Genomic DNA, 20,605 nt, shown 5'->3' with positions numbered 1-20,605 from the left:
ACACTAGTATATTTGTTGTTGTTTCCAGGCAACACTGCATGCTGATTTAACGTCTTTCCTTAATCTCCACCCCATTGCTCACACACAGCCAGTATCCCAGTTTGTGGTCAATGAGCTCCTCCTCACTCACCCCAGTCTCCTAGTCCAGTGGAATGTCCAACAGCTTGGGCTCTCAGTTCCTGCGTGTCATGCCCGGCTCGTCCGCTCCTCCTGTGTGCCACGCCCCCTGATTACCCACGTGTTTTCTCCCGATTTGTACCCAGCTGTATCTAGTTAATTTGCTCAGTCCTGTGTATTTCAGTCCGTGTCTTACCTGAGTCCAGTGTCTGTCATTGATGTTTGTATGCGTGAGATGTTTCCCCGTCCGCGCTTCCTAATTAAACTCCCGTTTTTGCCTGTCCGCTTGCTCCTTGCACGCCTTGCCCGCACGATCGCCTGCCTGCTTGTACCCGATCGTGACACTGCGCAGCTCTACAACTCATTACCCAGGGCTCTCGCACCCGGCCACAGTGCCCCTCTCAGGCTCCCCGCTGTATGACAGCACTGCCCCATCGGAAGTTCATGAAGCCTCACAGTACGACGCCTCTCCCCACGCGCGCTTAGCCACCACCGGGACTCCCATCACTCCTCCTTCCCTGTAGGGCGGCGCACTTCCATTATTATTACAGTTTCTACTGTCACTCTGTTGCTTTTCCTGGTGCTGGACTTTTGACAGATAAATACATTATTTGTTGCATTCAGTGACAAAAGATTGGTCTGTTTAACACCCTCAGTCTCCACCCTATGAGCCCCTTGTTGGCGGCAGAATCAGGAAGATGTCGGAGAAAGCAGAGGTAAAGTGAATAGTCACCTCGACAATAATGTGAAAACCGCTAATGGTGATCATGCCTGTGTGGGTGAAATGGATCACCACAGTATAAGCGGATGATGATTATAGACGATTTTTCCCTTTTTCTTTATGTCTGTTTACCATCTAATAGGCATTTTTTTTCTTTGGGATGCGTCTAGGTCAGATACGACCAAAATATTTTTCTCATTTCAGAAGTGAAACAAAATATTGCTCTCAGATTCTGTTCAGTTGTAGTTTTTTAAAATAATGTACCTTGATTTGTGTTTGTTTAAAATGCCATTACCTGTTGCTTACTGGGCCGCTGAAAATGTCTGGCCCAGCTAAATTTCTTGGTTTAAAAATCTGGCCCAACTACTTTCCAGACCTGGACTAGCCCTACTGAATCATACACTAATGTTATTCTGTTATGTGGGCTGTTGTGATAGGGAGATTTGCTGGATGCTGCACGACGGGTGGTGTCCCTGCTGCAGAATGCCCTGTCTGAAGCAGCACCTAGAGACAGTGAGGGTTGTTGTTATCACCTTAATATTGTATATACGCAATCTGTTATTTCTTAACTAATATAATTGTAAGGTATTCTTCTAATATATTGTGCACAGCCAACAAAAAAGAGAAAAATGCAAAACCAAAGGAAGGCTTTCTTTTCTCTTAAAAGTCTTTTTTCTAAACCAACTGAGAGTCAGTTAGAGGGGTGTTCATTATCAGTATTGTTGCTGGCATTTCTGAAAATGTGCCAATTTTAGTCAAGTGGCTACTTTTCAAATGCAGTCCCTGGCCAAGATGAAGAAAGTTCATGAAGACTACATGATAATATTAAGCACTGACATAACAAACAACATTTTTTACATGCAAAATATACAGGAAATATACACTGCAACAGGCTAGGATAGACAAATAACCAAATACACTTGCAAGCCTGACCACTTTAGACCCCAGATTAGAAAATTGGTGAATGAGCATATATTTTTTCCAAGTTTTGTTTTGCTTTCAAGTTCTCACAAATAAAAAAAAAAAAAAGATTTTCCCACTATAGCCAGATCCAGTTTCTGTGGGGGGCGGGGGGGGGGTGACAATTTGTAGTAATAACTATTTCCTGCTGAAAACCACTGGTAAACTATCCACATGTCTCTGAATATCTGTGAGTCCCGAGACCTCCATGACAGATAGATATAAGTTGCTAGTGTTGATCGGCAGGAAATCTTCTCCAAAGCCCCACCACCACCTCACACCAATCCACCCAGGGTTTACTCCAAATAAATTTGCTGGTAATACAAACCGGATCAACTTGTGGTTTGTGTCCACGTGTACTAGAGACAAAGGCCCTGGTACATTCTGCGTACAACACAGCCAAGACTTGACAACCTTTATATGATGCGCATGGAATCAACCCTATGCATGGAGGCTGCAACTCTTCTCCACCGAACCCTGTAGCCCATTGACTGCAGCCTGCATTGACTATCCTGTAGCCTGCATTTGGTAGATCATTCTTGACAGAAGAAACCAAATTGTCAAGTTCCCTAACACAGAGCTCATACTCTTTTATTCTTCTTAAGATTGTTCTTCTTGAAACACCCATCAGTGTGGCTATGCAAGGCACAGGAAGTTGAGTATGGAGCATTTCTTTCAAACATTGTTCTTCAATCAAAATCTTGGGTCGTCTATTGGTGGCAGCGACTTCCTGTGTGACACATGGGGCTGGACGTTCCAGATGTGCCCTCACAAGGTCAAAGAGCTCTTGCAAAGCCAGGGTGATAGCAGGAGGTACTTCAATGTGATTAGACAGGGCCTGCAGAAGATACAGCTCCTGATGACAAAGGAACTCCAGGTAATCCAAATTTAGTGGAGTCGCGCTGAATCCTATTTCTATTTTATGCAGAAGACTTTCGAGAAGGTGGTATCTGAGCTGTTCACAGAACAAATTATAGTTAATGAGGTGTCAAGATCTTGTCTCTGATCCACACACTAGGCCTACCATTCAAAAGTTTTAATTATGAAAATGAAATGTTTTTGTTTTGTGAGGTGCTTGTTCATGTATGATGATGTAGTGGCTGCTCTGTTTGACCGTGGTAAACCTTTTCACAAACAATATAAGTGAAGAAGTATGACATTAGATCTAAGGACCAGAGTATAATAAAGTTAAATAAAATCCATCAAAAACACTTACTCAGTGGAGATTCCAATGTAGTAGGCAGACAACTTTATGGCTTTAATAATGAGTGTATTTAGCAGCTACAAGGACAAAAGATATTATAAACCTCTCCATTTTAATGCTAATTTAATAAACATTAACAGATAGCACTTAAGGTGGTTTCGCCTATAGTCTGCTAACACTAACCCGAGAACTAATATCTGAGGAGCGTTCTTCCCAGGATTTGAATTTATTAAATTGGTTTTGTGATGTTGTATTAAGAAATTTTATTCACAATGCAATTTACCGTACATTGGCCCATTCTTTTATATACGGTAAGACGAAGCGGGAAATTCGAGCGAGCGAGTGCTGTGCAGACGCGAGCGCGTAGAGGGGATGGGTTTTCAGCACTCGAGCACACGCACGCGCGTGGTTCGACTTTTGGCCCTAATTTAACGGCGAGCGAGTGAGTGAGTGCTGTGCAATCGCGAGCGCGTAGAGAGCATGGATTTTCTGTTTTTATGCGCACGACTTTTGGCACTAATTTAACGCCATAGAAATGTGTGTTTAAAAGGGGAGGAGATCGGGTTGCAGCGCTGGTGTGAGCGGTTTCTCCGGGCAGTTCGCTCGAGGCTAACGTGGCTTTGGGAACGTGGTGCACCCGTCACCCATGCCAGGGAAGAAATCAAAACCGAAATGCTAGGAATATGGACTTCATCTTACGTCAAGCGTTTTCCCCTCCATTGACGCCCATAAAGAAAAGGCTTAAAGTCCATATTCCTAGCATTTCGGTTTTGATTTCTTGTCAGGTAAGTCTTTATGGCCAGATACATTCGCGAGAAATTTGGTGATTTGTGGTGACTGTTTTAATACATTAAGTTGCGTTACGCATTTTCACATTAAGCGTTTTAGAATGTCCCGTGGCAGGTATCCCCTTCTATTGCCCTAGGGAGGGTTGTAACCCTCGTCTGTATATTAATAAAGAATAATCCTTCTATTCCTGTCTCATGTATCTGGACCTCCCCAGCAATTTAACGAAATTTGGTGGCAGCGGTTACAAGTGAACCCGTTTAAGTTTAGCGCTCATACTTCCGTCCATATGTTTAAGACCCACCTTGGCTGACTTAGCTGACATGTCCTGATTTCATAATCTTCAAATTTGTAATCTTTTCTCCTTCATCTAACTCCATGTTTTTAACTTCTTGTCATTTTCTTGCCGTTTGACTCATAGAAAATTATCAGACTTAAATGACACGTCAGCCTGTGCAGACAGCGATTTCAATGTTTTAATAAATTGGCCAGCAGGTGGGGGCAGTGCTCAATTTCATTAATGCCATTCAGAAAACTTTCAGGCTTTATGTCTTAATGAACAGCCTAGAAAAGGACAAAGCATTATATTACTGATGCATACAGCAGATCCCCAACTCAGGCTGTGTTGCATATTCTTAACAGTGCTACAGTATGTTCACACAGCCAGTACAAACAAACTTGCAAGATCTAGACCAGGGGTCACCAACCTTTTTAAAACGGAGAGCTACTTCACGGGTACTGAGCCATACGAAGTTTGATATCAGTTTTAAACGCCCTCCTAAACATGTCTAAACTTCATGCATGATAAACATGTTTTAAATGCTTTTTTATATTCAATTTCAAATCTATATAAATGCAAATGTGATAGATTAGAAACAGGACAAAATAAAATTTTAGATGATGTTCGCTGGTGAGTTGTGCTATTTTATAGAACAGGTCCACGGGCAACTCATGTGGTCATTGGGGGCATCCTTGGGGCACCATGTTGGTGACCCCTTATCTAGACCTACCACATCAGGTAGGAAGGTGCCTATTTCTACCAACTATTCAGACCATCAGACCCAAACCATACATTCAGTCATGCACAGGCACTCCACCAGAGGGCTCTACATTCTGTCCTACATCTGCTCACCTGTTAGACCCACACTCAGTCTCCATCCTGATTTCTACCTACTACTCGGACTATCTCACCAAAACCAGTCCTGTGGCCTGTTCTATGAAGCGGGGTTACTGGCTTATTGGGGAAACTTGTCGGATTTCTTGATCGGGACCTTCAACTGCTCTGCCATAGAGAGCATCCTAACATGCTGCCTTACGGTCTGGTATGCGGGCTGCTGGTGGCCTCCTACCGCTCTGCCATAGAGAGCATCCTAACATACGGCCTTACGGTGTGGTATTCGGGCTGCTGGTGGCCTCTATGACTTTTTTTGTAGACAGTCCATCTGTGTGGTGCTGTTTGCACGAATTGTTTTGGGAAATGCACTTACAGTTTTGCAGATGTTAAGGGTGATTCCAGAAATGCATCAAAGCAACTGAGGAACTGCAATGTCACTGTACAGTTACTTATAATGGGCGCCAATGTAATGTGTAGAGTGGCAAATAAACTGATTCACCATTTACTCTCATGTACATCACTTAAAATGCTTGTTTTAAATGCAAATGTGTGAATGTAAATCTAAGCAGTAAAGCTACAATTTACATTCTGTTTGCATGGTGGAAAGAACATTTAATCTGCCTTTTAAGTGTGATTAGAAGATCTAATGCCTGTGTGCTTGTAATAAGATGGTCGCTGGTTCAAACCCAGCCACAGCACATCTCTGCGTCCTTGAGCGAGGCCCTTAACCCCCAGCTCACTGGGCATCACTATGGGTGGCTGCCCTTCGCAGACAACTTACTCTGTTTACTCTAAAAAAAAGAGAGCAAGTTGAGAGAGAAGTTAAGACAATTTCTCCACAGGGACCAATAAAGTATCAATTATTATTACTGTATGAGAGACTGTCTAATATCAGATAGATAACAGACTCATACTGTGCTGAGCTTGTCTGAGAGAGATGATTAGCAAATGCTCTCCCACAGTATCTCAGCACTCTGTACAAAGAACTTTATATGCTCAGTATCTGCTCCTGTTTATCTAATTGTTCTCATTTTAACTGGATGTTAAGGAGTAAATTAATAAACGTCATGTAAGTGCACATTAAAATGCTTTTTCACTGTTACTTAAGTTCCCATGTGAACAGCCAATCAGATCAGCCTGATGTGTGTCTCTCTGTTTCCTCTCTGTTTCCTGCCCTTTCATCCCGACCACGACCATGATCTCTCACTTAGCAGCAGAGCAGTTTATTCTAAACAGTGGAAGCACAAAAATGTTCAGACTCTTTGGTCTTCTCATTTTCATTAGTAAGGCCCTATAATATAAATTATTTTGGGATTTTAATATTTTCATTTATCTGTATGATGTGATCAGTGGAATTTGGCCATTTAATCTGCATCATAGTTAATAGTTATTTAGATTACTATTATATGTCTTATTTGATTATGATTTTTTTTGTTTTTCTGTTTTTGCAGACACTGCACTGACTACAGATGTTGTTCAGCCCAGTCACCTGATGAGGGTTCAGCTTGGAGACAGTGTGACCCTGACATGCTTCTGTCAAGGAGAAACAACTTTTGTTACTTTGTTTAAGCAAGCTGTTGGTCGGAAGCCCCAGCCCATGGCGAAAGCACTTCTCTACGTACCTGGTGAATTTTACAAGGAATATAAAAGCATAAAACGTTACTCCTTACTGAATGCAGAGGGGAGTTTTAACCTCACTATTTCTAACGTGGAGCCGTCAGATTCTGCAGTGTATTATTGTGCTGCTGTGTTTCTTCATGAGGTCACCTTCGGGAATGGAACCTTTGTCATAATCACAGGTAAATGAGATTCCAACTATTTTCATATTTGCTTTATTATAATGTCAGTAAGATTATTCCCTGCAAAATAATTTTGACAGTTTAGTTGTTTGTCAATATAAAATTAGCAAAGATACCTTATTGTCTGCTTTGTTCCATAAATGTTTTTCTAAACATCAAACAAAAATCATTCATTATTATTATTATTATTATTATTATTATACAATTTGTTGCATTTTGCTTGCTGTCAGCCAAAAGCCTAACCTTCTCTTTATACAGATGTTAATGTTACACATTGCAGCCTCTTTAAAACAAATAACATAAAAAAATGTTTGAGTTGTTATATACAGTATAGGACTGTGCAAAAATCTTAAGCAACAAAAGAAAATTATTTTTGACGTTATTTATCTGAGCAGTCAGTGTGTATTCACTCTGAAAAAAAAAATGCATGATTTAACATATGAACTAGGGATGTGCACCATTCAGAACTGATTTGAGAATGAAATTCTCAAATACGTATCCTAAAATTCAGGATTTTGAATACATATATGAACTTGAATTTCAGTTCATTTTGTTAATCTGAATTACATTTGAATTGTGGTTGAAAACAGGTTGTGGCATTGAAATTTATATTTGAATTTAAAGAAGAAGAACGAAAAAGGGTTTGGATTCAAATTCAAGTTCATATACGTACTGTAGGTGTAGCTTTTAACTAAAATATGAACTTTAATTTAAATATGAATTATACATAAACACATTAACATTGTTATACATCATTGTTATAAAAATGTCGTTTTGTAAAGAATGAAATAATGCAACATTTGAAGTGTCACCTAAAATAATAATTATACTGTCATTTTGTGCACCATGGTGGATCTGCTCATAGGAAGAGCTGAGTGTCTCTCCTTAAAAGTCAGTGTTGGCTGCAGTGACGGCAGTTTCTAACCTAAGAAACGTCCCTGTTGGGGAAAGCGCCCGGCGTTTCCACCCCAACTCCACATTTATGAGACACACACAGGTTACAGTTTTACTTGCAAGGGTACCCACACTCTCTGCAATGCAAACTACAGCAGAATGTGTTACAAAGGGTGGTTCCCCTTGTCTTCTTTATTTATAGTCAATGGGGGGCGCAAGAGAGGGAAGTGAGATTCTTATCTAAGTAGGCAGCTGTTAACCACCTACTTAGAGTACAATAGCTAAGAGTATGTGGCTAGAAGATAAGAAATAACGTATACATATATATTTACACTCATTGCTGATCATACAGAAATGATTAACAACTGTTTCTTCAACCTAACAGTCCCTCCTGTTTATCATGACAGTATGATCAGAAGCATCAACATTGTACAAGTTGCAAAAGCACTTTAGGTACAACCTTCATTTAGACCACATTGTCATTATCCTGGAAAACATTTAATTCCGGTTCTTCAGGTCCGAGCCCTGCACGGGTGCTTTCGGCTCGGCCGTCATTATGAATTATATGTCTTCTTCATCGCCATCGCTGGAAACAGGCTCTGTCTCTATAGTTTGGGTAAGGGAGAGAAACATTGTACTGCGTGTCCGAAAAGCAGCGTTAAGAGCTTGATTAATAAACATTTTCAAACATGGTATAACAGTAATAAAACAACAGAAAAATAAAATGAAAAACAAAAGAAAATATAAGTGAAACATTACTTTGATATCCTATACCTGCAGAAGATATTCATAGCTCTGCCATACACCGTAGGTCCTTCACTATGAGTGAGCATTACTGAACAAACATAGCAATTTGTCACATTTTTCGCTGTTACAGTATCATGTACATATCGGTACCAGTAGTTTTGCATAAATGGATGTGAGTGGTCAGCGGGCAACGGGCGTAGATGGAAGTCATCATGGGTCCATCGCCGTAGGTGCTGTAATGGAGCTGGTGAGAGCCAGGACAACCATACAAGTCCTACAACAAGAATGACCCCTAGAGTCACTTTACCACATCCCCACCCTATCAGGGCCATCCTAAATAGAGTGCAGCTCAGTTGTTTTCTTCACCGGGTTGAGACAACAGCACCCTATTGGTTACTGTGCCTTTGTAGCGGACTTCCACTGCTACTCTGTTGCTGAGGCCTCTGATAAGGGCTTGATGGGTTTACAGTGACTTTTGTGTATCCAGGAAGGTCGTTCTGCGATCTTTACTGCTGTTGGTGTTGTAAGGAGGACTTGATAAGGACCGTCCCACCGAGGTGTGCTCCAATCTTTCCGCAACAGGACCTTGACCAGGACCCAATCTCCCGGCTGCAAGTTATCCTGTTGAGTAGAAACAGAATTTACCGGCAGACTACTGGGGCTATGTTTTTGTTGTGATGTTAGTAGTTTACGCATCCAATCGGCCAGCGTATTTTCTCGGTCTGCTTTTTCTATGTCATTCATTTCAGTTGCTAGGGGAAATGGTCTACCATACACTATTTCAAAAGGTGTTAATCCTGCAGGAGTGGGAGTTATTCTCATCCATAATTTTACTAGAGACAAACATTCTGGCCACGGCCTTTTTGTCTCTTCCACTGTCTTTCTTAGCCTTGTTTTAATAGTGCCGTTGGTCCTTTCCACTAAGCCTGCGCTCTGAGGGTGATACGCACAATGATTCTTAAGCGTAAAACCTAATGCTTGTGAGCAAAGGGACATAGTCTGATTTACAAAATGAGTCCCATTGTCTGATCTTATAATATGAGGTATGCCATAGGTAGGGAAATAATGGCTTACCAAACATTTTGCAACGGTCATTGCATCACAATGCTTTACAGGGTATATTTCTACCCACTTAGAAAAGGTGTCTATAATAACTAGACAGTATTTCTTTCCTTGTGACCAAGATAATTCAATAAAATCCATATGTACAACTTGAAACGGATACTCAGCTGTGGGGAACTGGCCACGTTTTGGTCTGATGTTTCCTTGTGCATTGTGTTTACAACAAATTAAGCATGTCCTACAAAATTGTTTTGCATAATCAGAAAAATTTATAGCATAGAAATATTGTTGTATGATATGTACCATCCCTCCTGTTGAGACATGAGTATTTCCATGGCTCACCAAAGCAGCTGTTTTGTATAAATTTTTTGGTAGGATGGGCTTGTCATTCATATAGTAAACTTTCTCTCATTGTATTGCTCCTCTTTTGATCCAACTTTGTACTTCTATTTTAGGAGCATGAATCTGTGCATCACATAGCACATCGCTATCTATAAAAAGAATGTCTGCCACTGATAAGGTAGGTTGTTTCAGTGCCGCTTCTTTGGCGGTTTTATCTGCAAAACTATTTCCTGCGGTTTCTGCAGAGTCATCAGTCTGGTGTGCTTTGCATTTGCACAGTGCAAAGTGAGTCGGTAAATGCACAACGTCTAATAATCTAAGTAGCAAATTTGTATGAGTAAGAGATGTGCCCTGTGATGTTCTAAAACCTCTATTTTTCCAGACTCTTGCATGGTGATGGACAGCTGCAAACACATATTGACTATCAGTGTAGATAGTAAGTGACTTGTTCTTGAACAGTTCACATGCCCTGATCACAGCATAGAGTTCAGCCGCTTGTGCTGAACAAGTAGAAGGGAGTGCATTGGCTTCTAACACTTCAGTAGATGTAACTACAGCATACCCAACTTTATTTTTTCCCATATCATTTTTTGATGCTGAGCCATCTACATAAACAACTTCTGATCCTGGTATAAAAGTTTGCAGAATATCTGCTCTTGGTTTTGTTTGTTCTTCTATTGTTGCTTTGCAAGAATGTGGCTCCCCATCCTCTGCGGTGGGGAGGAGCGTGCTAGGGTTCAATAGGCCACACCGCTGAAGTTCAATGTTAGGTTGTGAGAGCAAAAGTGACACTAAGGTAAGATGTCTTGTATGTGTTAAGAATGGAAGCGGTGTCTGCAACAAGATTAGAGACACAGAATGAGGAACTTTAAGTATGAGGGGGTGACAAAGTACCAATTCTGCTGATACCTTTACTGCTTCTGCAGCAGCTGCACATGCCTGTAAACACTGTGGAAAGCCAGCTGCTACTGCATCTAATCGTTTTGAATAGAATGCTAACGGTCTCTCTTTTGCTCCGAATGGCTGTGTTAATACTGCTTTCATATAACCTTGATTAGCATCTACACATAGGGTGAATGGTTGTTGATAATCTGGTAGAGCAAGGGTCACATTGGTTTGCAACATTCTTTTTAAATTTGTAAAAGCATTTTCTCCGTCCTCAGTCCATTGTATTTTGTCCTTTAGAGTCATCTCCTTCCCGTATATTAAATTTTGCAAAGGTTGAACTAGAAAAGCATAATCTGGTAACCATTCTCTACAATAATTGCAGAGCCCTAAAAAGGACATCATCTGTTGTTTAGTCTGTGGTTTAGGTGCTTCCTGTATAGCTTGTTTCCTTATCTCTAGCAGCGAGCGACCTTTTTGTGAAAGGTTATGCCCTAAATAGACAACTGTCTTTTTGCAATACTGCAACTTCTGTTTAGAAGCTTTATGTCCAGTATTGTATAAATGCTGAAGCACAGTTAGGGTAGTTTCTTTGCAATGTTGTTCTGAATCTGCTGCTATTAAGATATCATCCACGTATAGTAATACCTGACTATGTGATGGTATTTCACAGGTACTCATAGAGTATCTAAGGGCCATGGTATATACATGTGGACTTTCAGAAAATCCCTGAGGGAGTCTAGTATATGTATATTTTTTCCCTTTATAGGTAAATCCAAATAAATGTTGAGAATCAGGGTGCAATGGTACTGAGAAAAATGCATTACTAAGATCCACTACTGAGAAGTAGCTTTTATCAGGAGTCAATGAGTTGAGCAATAAGTGTGGGTTAGGCACGTCTGGTGCTGCATGTTGCACTATGTTATTAACCGGTCTTAAATCCTGCACCATGCGCCATTTCCCTGTATGTCCCTTCTGGACTGGAAAGATAGGAGTGTTGCAAGTGGCTTCAGGAGCCTCTCGCAATATTCCTGATGCTAACATGTCTTGCACTACAGGGGCTATACCTTTTTCTGCTTCAGGTTTTAATGGGTATTGCCTAACTACCGGACGGTGTTCTGATTTCACAATTACTTTGTAAGGTGGAAACCCCTTTACCAGCCCTACATCAGTGGGGGAGGACGACCACAACCCTTCTGGGAGGCGATCTAGATCTGGACATGATCCCTCCTCCAGGGTTGAAAAAATTTGTCAGGTTGGGTCCTTTAAGTGTGTGGTGGGAGTGGTTTGAACTCTCCATCCCAAAGGAAACCGCCACACATTGTGTTTCTCATCATAGCTCCAACAGGAGCCAGATACGGGTTGGTAGTCATTGTAACTGTGCATAGAATCTCGTAAGAACATCTCTACATCTCTCCACTGCATCTGGGGTGGTTTTGAAAGAGATACGTGTGGTGTTCTCTCTCTAAATACAGCCTGTTGCTTGTTAGATAAAATGACTGAGGCTGCTGAAAACCCAGTGGTGGGGTTAACATACATATGTTGTAAGGTAATACAAGTGTCTTGGAGGGCATGAAACGTTTTGTCATAGACATAATCTGGTCCAAGGGTGTCTTTGTACCACATAGTGACGTGTAAGGCATCGTCAGGCATGAACTGGGCCTGTCTAGGGGACTGCTTTTCTCTAGTTTTCCGCAATAATTCTCGTGTCTGTGCAGTTCCCCCTAGGTCCAGAGACCAGTAATATTGTGGTGTTGTGGTTCCTTGCACAACATAAGCTTCTTCATTTACGATTGCTTTCATGCCAGTGGCTGTGGCAACCACGCTAATGCCCATTTGTACCATAAGGTCTCGGCCTAACAAGTTAACAGGACAAGAAGGGCTTATTAACACCTGTGCTTGACATTCAAGTCCAGTTTCCTTATCTTTTACTGCAACTGGGTTTGTTAACTGATGTCTGTCTGTCTGACCTCCTGCCGTTTTTATATTTATGACTGATGAAGAATATGTGACTCCGGGAGGACTGGAGGTTAGGACAGTCCTACATGCTCCAGTGTCACACAGACATTCATATACTTTGCCGTTTATGACTAACTTCCGACTTGGCAAGGTTTCCCACTGCCTTTCTGCTAATAACTGACACACTGCTTGTAAATCTATTTCCTTATCTAAAAGGTCTTGTAAAGTGACCTCCGTTTCCTTTCTTAAAATCACCTCTGTTTTGCCTCGGATGGTGTCGGTAACAGGGGCCTCCGAGGGGGGTCATTGATCATTGTTTTCAATGGAGTTTGGGTTATATGGTTGTTTCCCTACTCTACAATTCCTAGCTAAGTGTCCAGGTTTCCTGCATGTCCAGCAAATGTTATCTTGCTGAGACGAATTCCTGTAATTGTTTCTGAAAACACCTCTCCCCCTTCCTCGGCCTCTTGACCTTCCTCTGAATCCTCCCCTCCCCGGAGGATTCATTTGCACTAGCGCTACTACTTCTGAGGCGCTGAATATTGTGTCTGTCTTTTCCTGTTTCTGCGCTTTCTGCGCGTGTTGAGCATATTATAGTGCTTGTTGGACTGAACCAGTATTCTGATGTACCCAATGTTTGTCAAGATATTTTCGCAATTCGGGCTTTAGGCCTGCGACAAAAGCTCGTTTTAGCTGTTGTTGGTACACTCCTACTGCCTCTTCATCAAATGGGATCCCTGAGTTTCCTCTAAATACAACTCTCATTCTATCCATAAAATCCTCAGGTTCCTCTCCATCTTTTTGTTTACATTGCGCTATTCGTCCATAGTCTGCGCGTCTTACGAAGGCTGTCTCTACCCTGTTTCGCAAGTCTCGTAATGCTTGTATGAGTTCCTGCGAGTCATGTGCTAAGACTTCATCATTATTACCATGTCCTGTGAAGTCTCCCGCTACACGTCCCCATTTATGGGTAAACAACTGTCTGAGACATCTATACATTTCCCTGCCGTTCAAATGAAAACTACTTTGTAATTCTAGGATGGCAGTCCAAAACTCGGGTACCCCTTCTTCAACCGGGGGTATTCCTTTTAAAGCCGCTGTTCTATCCTCAGCGGCCCAGGGTCTATATACTAACATAGTTTCGGGTCCTGCATTATTTGGGCCTCGATTTGGATTTGCCACTTCTACGAGTGGACACACCAAATCATTCTCCCAGTCTTCCTGTTCTGTGTCATTTTTTGGATGCCAGCGTACTTTACTTGTCTCCAGATCCTTTAACGGATACAGAGAAGGGTTAGACCCTCGGGTCATCATTCGAGATGATTCCCCTCCTCCTATTTGTCGTCTATTTACAGCTGGAACTGGTGCAGGCGCAATCATTGGAATTTGTGGGGGCAGTAAGGGAACTGGAGCGGCAGAAGATTTTGTTGCCGTCTCCTCATCTAGTGTAATTAAAGTCGCCTGTAATTTTTTCTCCTTATTTCCCTTTTTTTGCTGTCTTTTATTATCTCTTAATTTACTCTGTTCTAACCATGCATCAGAAAAAACATATTCTTTTTTTCTGTCTTTACCTTCTTTCTTATTGGTAGTCTGTAACATCTCCAGTTTTAAGTTTCCCTGTAATTTTAATATATCTGGAGTGTGGAGTTTTCCTTCAAACCCATGTTTTTTTCCTCCATCTCTGACTACTTATTTGTCCTGATCCTGGCTTATATCCTTCCATAAACTTCTCATCTCCCTCTAGTTCCATTTGTTTACTTTGATTCTTCCCCATTGTTACCTTTTAATGGATACACTACAAAAAATAAAAAATCCTAAAAGCAAGTCTCTGGCATGAGACCTCAGGAGGACACTAACACGGCCTTCTACTGCTCCCTATTAGAGCAGCGGTGTTAGTTTTCAGGGATGAAACCCGTCCTTGATCCTTCAGTCACCAGTATGTTGTTGCTTTTAGGGTGGATCGTGTAGGTTAATCTAAAACCTATAAAAACACATCCACATACAACACTGTATATATTTCCAACAACGCCTACTTTCTCTCCCGGTTAATTTCGGCTAACCTCAACCACATGCATGTCTTGGCCACCTACTTATTTAGGTGCCGTATCTCTCACTTGGCCACCTACTCACTTAGGTGCCATATCTCTCACCTGTATAGTGTGCTCTCTGATCCGTCACCGAGGTCCTTCAGACATCACCAGACGTCGAGCGCAGTTCTAACCACCGGCCTGATGACGAATTCACATCACAGGTCTTTCTTGCACCCGACTTCGAGTGGCTGTCGACAGACTTCGGTGTCGCTTCTCTCGGCGTACTGGAGACGTCTTCGGGGTTCCTCGGATCCGGCTCGAAGGACCAAATTCTATGTTGGGGAAAGCGCCCGGCGTTTCCACCCCAACTCCACATTTATGAGACACACACAGGTTACAGTTTTACTTGCAAGGGTACCCACACTCTCTGCAATGCAAACTACAGCAGAATGTGTTACAAAGGGTGGTTCCCCTTGTCTTCTTTATTTATAGTCAATGGGGGGCGCAAGAGAGGGAAGTGAGATTCTTATCTAAGTAGGCAGCTGTTAACCACCTACTTAGAGTACAATAGCTAAGAGTATGTGGCTAGAAGATAAGAAATAACGTATACATATATATTTACACTCATTGCTGATCATACAGAAATGATTAACAACTGTTTCTTCAACCTAACAGTCCCAAACACTTTTCCTGCATCAAAAGTCAAACTAGTCCCTATTCCTGCCATGAAAGGTTCACATAATGTCACCGATACCTGAACCAACCATGTTTATCAGAGGATGCCAACCCTTTGGCTGCAGCTTTCTCTGCACACGCTGAGAGAGTCTTCAGTGTAGCAGGAAAAGATTTCAGGCCAGAAGATTGCAAATTAAATCATGAAACCTTTGAAGATATTATGCTGAATAAATGTAATAATAATGAAAAATTAGCAATGTGTATTGGAATAAAGCATAATTGTATTTGCCATGACGTTTTGCTTTTCGCTGTAGTGCTATGGTTGAACGGAAAAACTTACTTTTGTGTGCATAAGAAAATAAATAGGAGGAACTACGAAACCAAGTAATTCCTTTTACTATGTATACTTTTTCTTTAATGTTAAAAGATAGACAAACTAGTAATGGGCAAACAGCTCTTCGGCTCTTGAATTAAATTATGCAGGTACTACAGCAAAATGCTCAAAAATACCAAAACACATCAAGAGCTAAATATGCAAAAACAATAAATACCTTCCTGTGGAAAAGGGGCAACATAAACCAAATGTAAAGTCACGAAAATCATGAAAATATAAAGTACACTTTACACACTTCATTTCTTTGAATTGAAATTAATTATATTCATCTACCTTCATACATTAATACAAGACATTATATGATTATAATGTTTGTTATTATCATATAATTTTTATTTAGGTATTATGTAGGTGCAGTTAATGTATAGTGTTACCTGATATATACTAATAAGCAGTAATACAATAAAAAGAGAGAAGAATGTCAGCTGTTCTCCAAGAAGTTACTGATTTCTTGGATGGCTAGAAGAACATCGATTCAGTTCCCAAAAATCTGTAAGAACAATTTTTGAGGATCTGTATTTTCCATTGTTATTCTCAAAGGGCTGTCATCATGACTATTTTGCTTTTCAGGTAAAGACTCCAACAGCAGGACTGTGGTACAGCAGCCTGTGTCTGACACATTGCAGCCAGGAGACTCTGTGAGCCTGCAGTGTACGATAGAGACTGGGAGCTGTGCAGGAGAACACAGTGTTTACTGGTTCAGACATGGATCAGGAGAATCCCTTCCTGGAGTCATTTACAGCCATGGAAACAGCAGTGATGAGTGTGAGAAGAGCCCTGAGGCTGGATCTCCTACACGGAGCTGCGTCTACAGCCTCCCCAAGGGGAACCTCAGCCTCTCCGATGCTGGGACTTACTACTGCGCTGTGGCCATGTGTGGGGAGATGCTGTTTGGGAACGGCACATAGCTGGATATAGATGGTAACACCCAGTGTGGGGAGATGCTGTTTGGGAACGGCACACAGCTGGATATAGATGGTAGCACCCAGTGTGGAGAGTATATCTGCTTCAAAGTTTTATTTAGCTTATTCTGCTATTAAGACATTTATTTCTTTTTTTAATGTAATGAATTTTCTAATTTAAGTGCTTAAATTAAATTACACAGATGTTAATTTAATAATTATCCATCCATCCATCCATTTTCCAAACCGCTTATCCTATTGGGTCGCGGGGGGTCCGGAGCCTAATTTAATAATTATTTCAAATATTAATATCCATCCATCCATCCATTTTCCAAACCGCTTATCCTATTGGGTCGCGGGGGGTCCGGAGCCTAATTTAATAATTATTTCAAATATTAATATAAATTGTTAAAATACAAAATACTAGAAGTTCATGTTAAAAATGGACTATTTACAAAACAACTGCTGTAATGTGTTATCGATTTGATCTTTAACTAATGTAATGTAAGCAAATGGGAAATGTGTCTCTATATCATTATGCTGAAATCTATCTCTTTGTTACAGGCTTTCAGAAGCTGCTGGATCCTCTTCACTCTGGCTTGCTGATAGTTTTATCTTGCAGCATTATTCTGAACGTTGCTCTCATTTGTATAAGATGTAAACTGACCTGTACACACTGTGCAGGTACGCTGCCCGGCTTTATGCACTCAGAAGGACAAAATGTAGATTTTAACAAATTATAGAAATATAAAATTGTTTTATGATAGATAACATTTTCATATTAAAACCACTCTTGCAGGTAATACAGTTTTAAAATCCATTATTAAATCTCACCTTATTTATATAAACCTTTTTGTACTGTAAGATTTACATTTTTGTATTATATCTTTCATATTTTGCAAAATCTATTGAAATATACATGTTGCAATAAGTTGCATATCAATAACTTTTATTACCAAGATCTCCTTTATAGCAATTTTATTATATATGATATATGAGAACAAATGACACGTATCCAAACATGCACACTTAAATTGACAGAAGTCATTTTTACTTTCATTTTTGAGACAAAAAGGATGTTGATTGCTTGAAAATTCGGAATGTTATCTGACCACGGTATGATACCGTGCGAAATTAAATAATATATTGATGTGTTATATATTTTAAACAGATGAAAAGAACAGTGATATATCAAAAGTGGAATGGTCACGCAAGCAAGTATGTAATAAATATTTCAAATTACAAATCGTCAGTAAAACAAATGAACCTCAGACTGATTTCCATCCTGGGATCAGCATTTTAAGTGCTATTTGTGAAAATAGGTAATAGCAAACCGATTTGATCCATCCAATTCTGCCATCTTTGTCTCCACAGTGCCATGACGAGGACACACTGAATTACGCTGCCCTGAACCTTAAGAAGCCAAAACCCAGGAGACAGAAGAAAGACGGGAATAATGACACTCTGTATTCTGACCTCCGCTACAGAGATTATGAATAAAGATGCTTCTCATTCATGTCAGTCACACAGAGTGTTCAGGGTGTAGCTTTAATAATGTTCAGAGGAGGGCAGGGGAGCCAGTGCTTCTGAGACTGAATCACGGGATTTTACGGAGCACCGGTGCTGAGTTTGGTGTCAGTGTGTTTGGGGCGCATTTTTACTGGAAGTGCAAATGTTCAAGCCAGACTGGGGGCTGAGGGAGGGGGAGAGGGGAGCCACAGAGATTATTTCTTCATGGCATGGGGGGGAATAAGCGGCTTTAATGTTGTGGAAAGGCTGAGTTGCTGCAATCAGTTCTTTGATGTCACACATGCTTACTTGTCTCCCTTGTGTACCATGCTGAATGGTTTGGGGCAAATGCACAGGGACTGATCGATTATATTAAACAGATGAAAGAAACTGAATGAAAATTTCAAGTGTTCTTAAATTACGTTTTTCATTTAATTGTGTGTTCTGGATGTATTTTTGAGTATATACATGTACCTGTATATGTACCTGTATATATACCTGTGTCGTTAATAACGATGTGGATAATTAAGAAAGAGGAGTTTTGTTTCTTGCTCCCTGTCTTGTTACTTGGCTCACAAACATACACACACATAGACACACACACAAACATACACAGACACACAAACACACACACACATAGACACACACACACACAAACACACATGCACACATGCACACACACACACTGCTACGGCTCTGTAAGAACACTACCATGCTCTTTTGTGTGAGTGGGGTGGGGGGTGTTAAATAAGATGAAAATGACAATGGCTGTACTTTTGTTATGTCAGTTGTGTTTCTATAGTCATTGTATCATATTCCACAAGCTTTTTATTCTACAAGATGTACAAGCCAGTCAGTGTATTCAGTGGGGTGTTCAGGAGTCATTAGGTTCTGAAAAATGTCTTGCATTTAAAACATAATGTACTTTTGAATACTTAAGTATTTTTAGATGCAAATACTCCAGTACTTTAACTGAAGTAAAAAATTAACTGAAAAACTTTGAGTATTATTTGACGAGGAGTATCTATACTTAACTCAAGTAGTGAAGTTGTGTACTTTGTCCACCTCTGTCCAAAAGTGACATACAGCTGTAAGCTGTTTGGGTTTGTTTGTCTGCTGAGTGCTTCTCTGCAGTGCTGCAGATGTTTCCACTGGTTAGATGCAGCTCAGGAAGACTGACCCACTGACTGCACTGTGCTGGACTCACTTTGCAAAGAGTAAAAACCACACAGACAGAACAATATCTGCTTCTTGTAAGACCCTGTTTCCTCTCTACCTCACCCAGGTCACGCTTTCAAGTATTCAGCCTAAGTTATTTTATCCAAACAAGCCACCATTATTATTCATGCAGCTGGACATTTGACTGGAGCACATGATTGCTACATATCACTACTGTACATGGAACGGAATGTACAGTTTTCACAACAGAACTTTAGAAAAGCAAAATTCTCATCAGTCCACATCTCTAACCACCACACATCCTAGGGCTCCCATTTATAATGGTACATTTTTGTTTTATTCACATTCTTTTTCATCACACAGATAAACACCATCCATTAATCTTACAGCATGTATCCTGGTCAGGGTGATGGGGACGACACCACCTATATCGAGTGTGATTTAAGGCCAAGACCTTAAAAGGGAGAGTCAAGACTGAGGCTTGTTACAAGAGCAGTGGGGCACAAAACAACAAACAACATCATTATGAATGTAAAATAAATGGATGTATATATAAATATAGGGTAATAATAGAAACAAAAAATAAGAATATATTACATACAGAGGAATATTATAGGAATATTAAAATTAACTTATACACAATCCTTAACTTATACACAATCCTATTGCATGTAACATTATTGCTCATGTGCCAGATATTAGCCTCCCAAAGGAAGCTGCCACACAGGGCATAATGCACTGGCTCAATGCAACACTGCACATCAGTGAATAAGGAGGAACAATATTGCAGATCAGCAGCAGATAGAAACTGTATCAGAAGACAGTGAACAGGGGAAAAGTTCAATGAGCAGAGTGCAGATTATAAAGCCTGACTGCTGTGGGGCCCAATGACCTGCGGTACCGTTCTGTCACACGCCGGGTGTCTGAGTCTCTTACTGAAGGAGCTGCCCTTACGGGCCTCCATAGTCTGCTGGGGGGGTGAGAGGTGTCACATAAAATTGATGACAGCCTTGTTATCAGCCTGCTCTCATCCATCTACTCTACAGTGCCAAGGGACGCTCCTCCCTGATGATGAGAGGAGTCTAAGCATGTGGACATTTGGGATAATGTGAGTTCAGAACTGGATGGTCAGCTGTACGACTTCCAGTCTGTAGGCAGACTCATCACCTTCAGTTATGATGGCAAACACAGTAGTATCACCTGCAAAATTCAGGATCTTCACTGGAGCAGCAGTGATTTGTGTAGAAATTGAAGAGAAGAGGGAGAGCACAGAGCCTGGAGGAGCTCAGTGCTGAGGGTCAGCGTGTCTGATGTGTGCTGTAAGCA

At 40.9% G+C, this 20,605-nt stretch overlaps 1 long non-coding RNA gene and 1 pseudogene across 1 annotated transcript; one reads left to right on the top strand and one right to left on the bottom strand.

The window, feature by feature from the left end:
• LOC125707666 (H(+)/Cl(-) exchange transporter 7-like) overlaps positions 1 to 20,605 on the bottom strand; it is a 254,198-nt pseudogene that overhangs the window by 168,888 nt on the left and 64,705 nt on the right.
• LOC125707691 (uncharacterized) lies at positions 6,124 to 18,272 on the top strand. Its single transcript, XR_007382340.1, has 6 exons — positions 6,124 to 6,185; positions 6,354 to 6,701; positions 16,260 to 16,610; positions 17,156 to 17,275; positions 17,763 to 17,809; positions 17,966 to 18,272. It is a non-coding gene; the product is annotated as an uncharacterized LOC125707691 (long non-coding RNA).

The sequence above is a fragment of the Brienomyrus brachyistius genome, chromosome 14 (assembly GCF_023856365.1).
Source record: "Brienomyrus brachyistius isolate T26 chromosome 14, BBRACH_0.4, whole genome shotgun sequence".
Classification (NCBI taxonomy): domain Eukaryota; kingdom Metazoa; phylum Chordata; class Actinopteri; order Osteoglossiformes; family Mormyridae; genus Brienomyrus; species Brienomyrus brachyistius.
The sequence above is the reverse complement of the archived record's forward strand: the minus strand, read 5'-3'. Positions and strand labels throughout refer to the sequence as shown.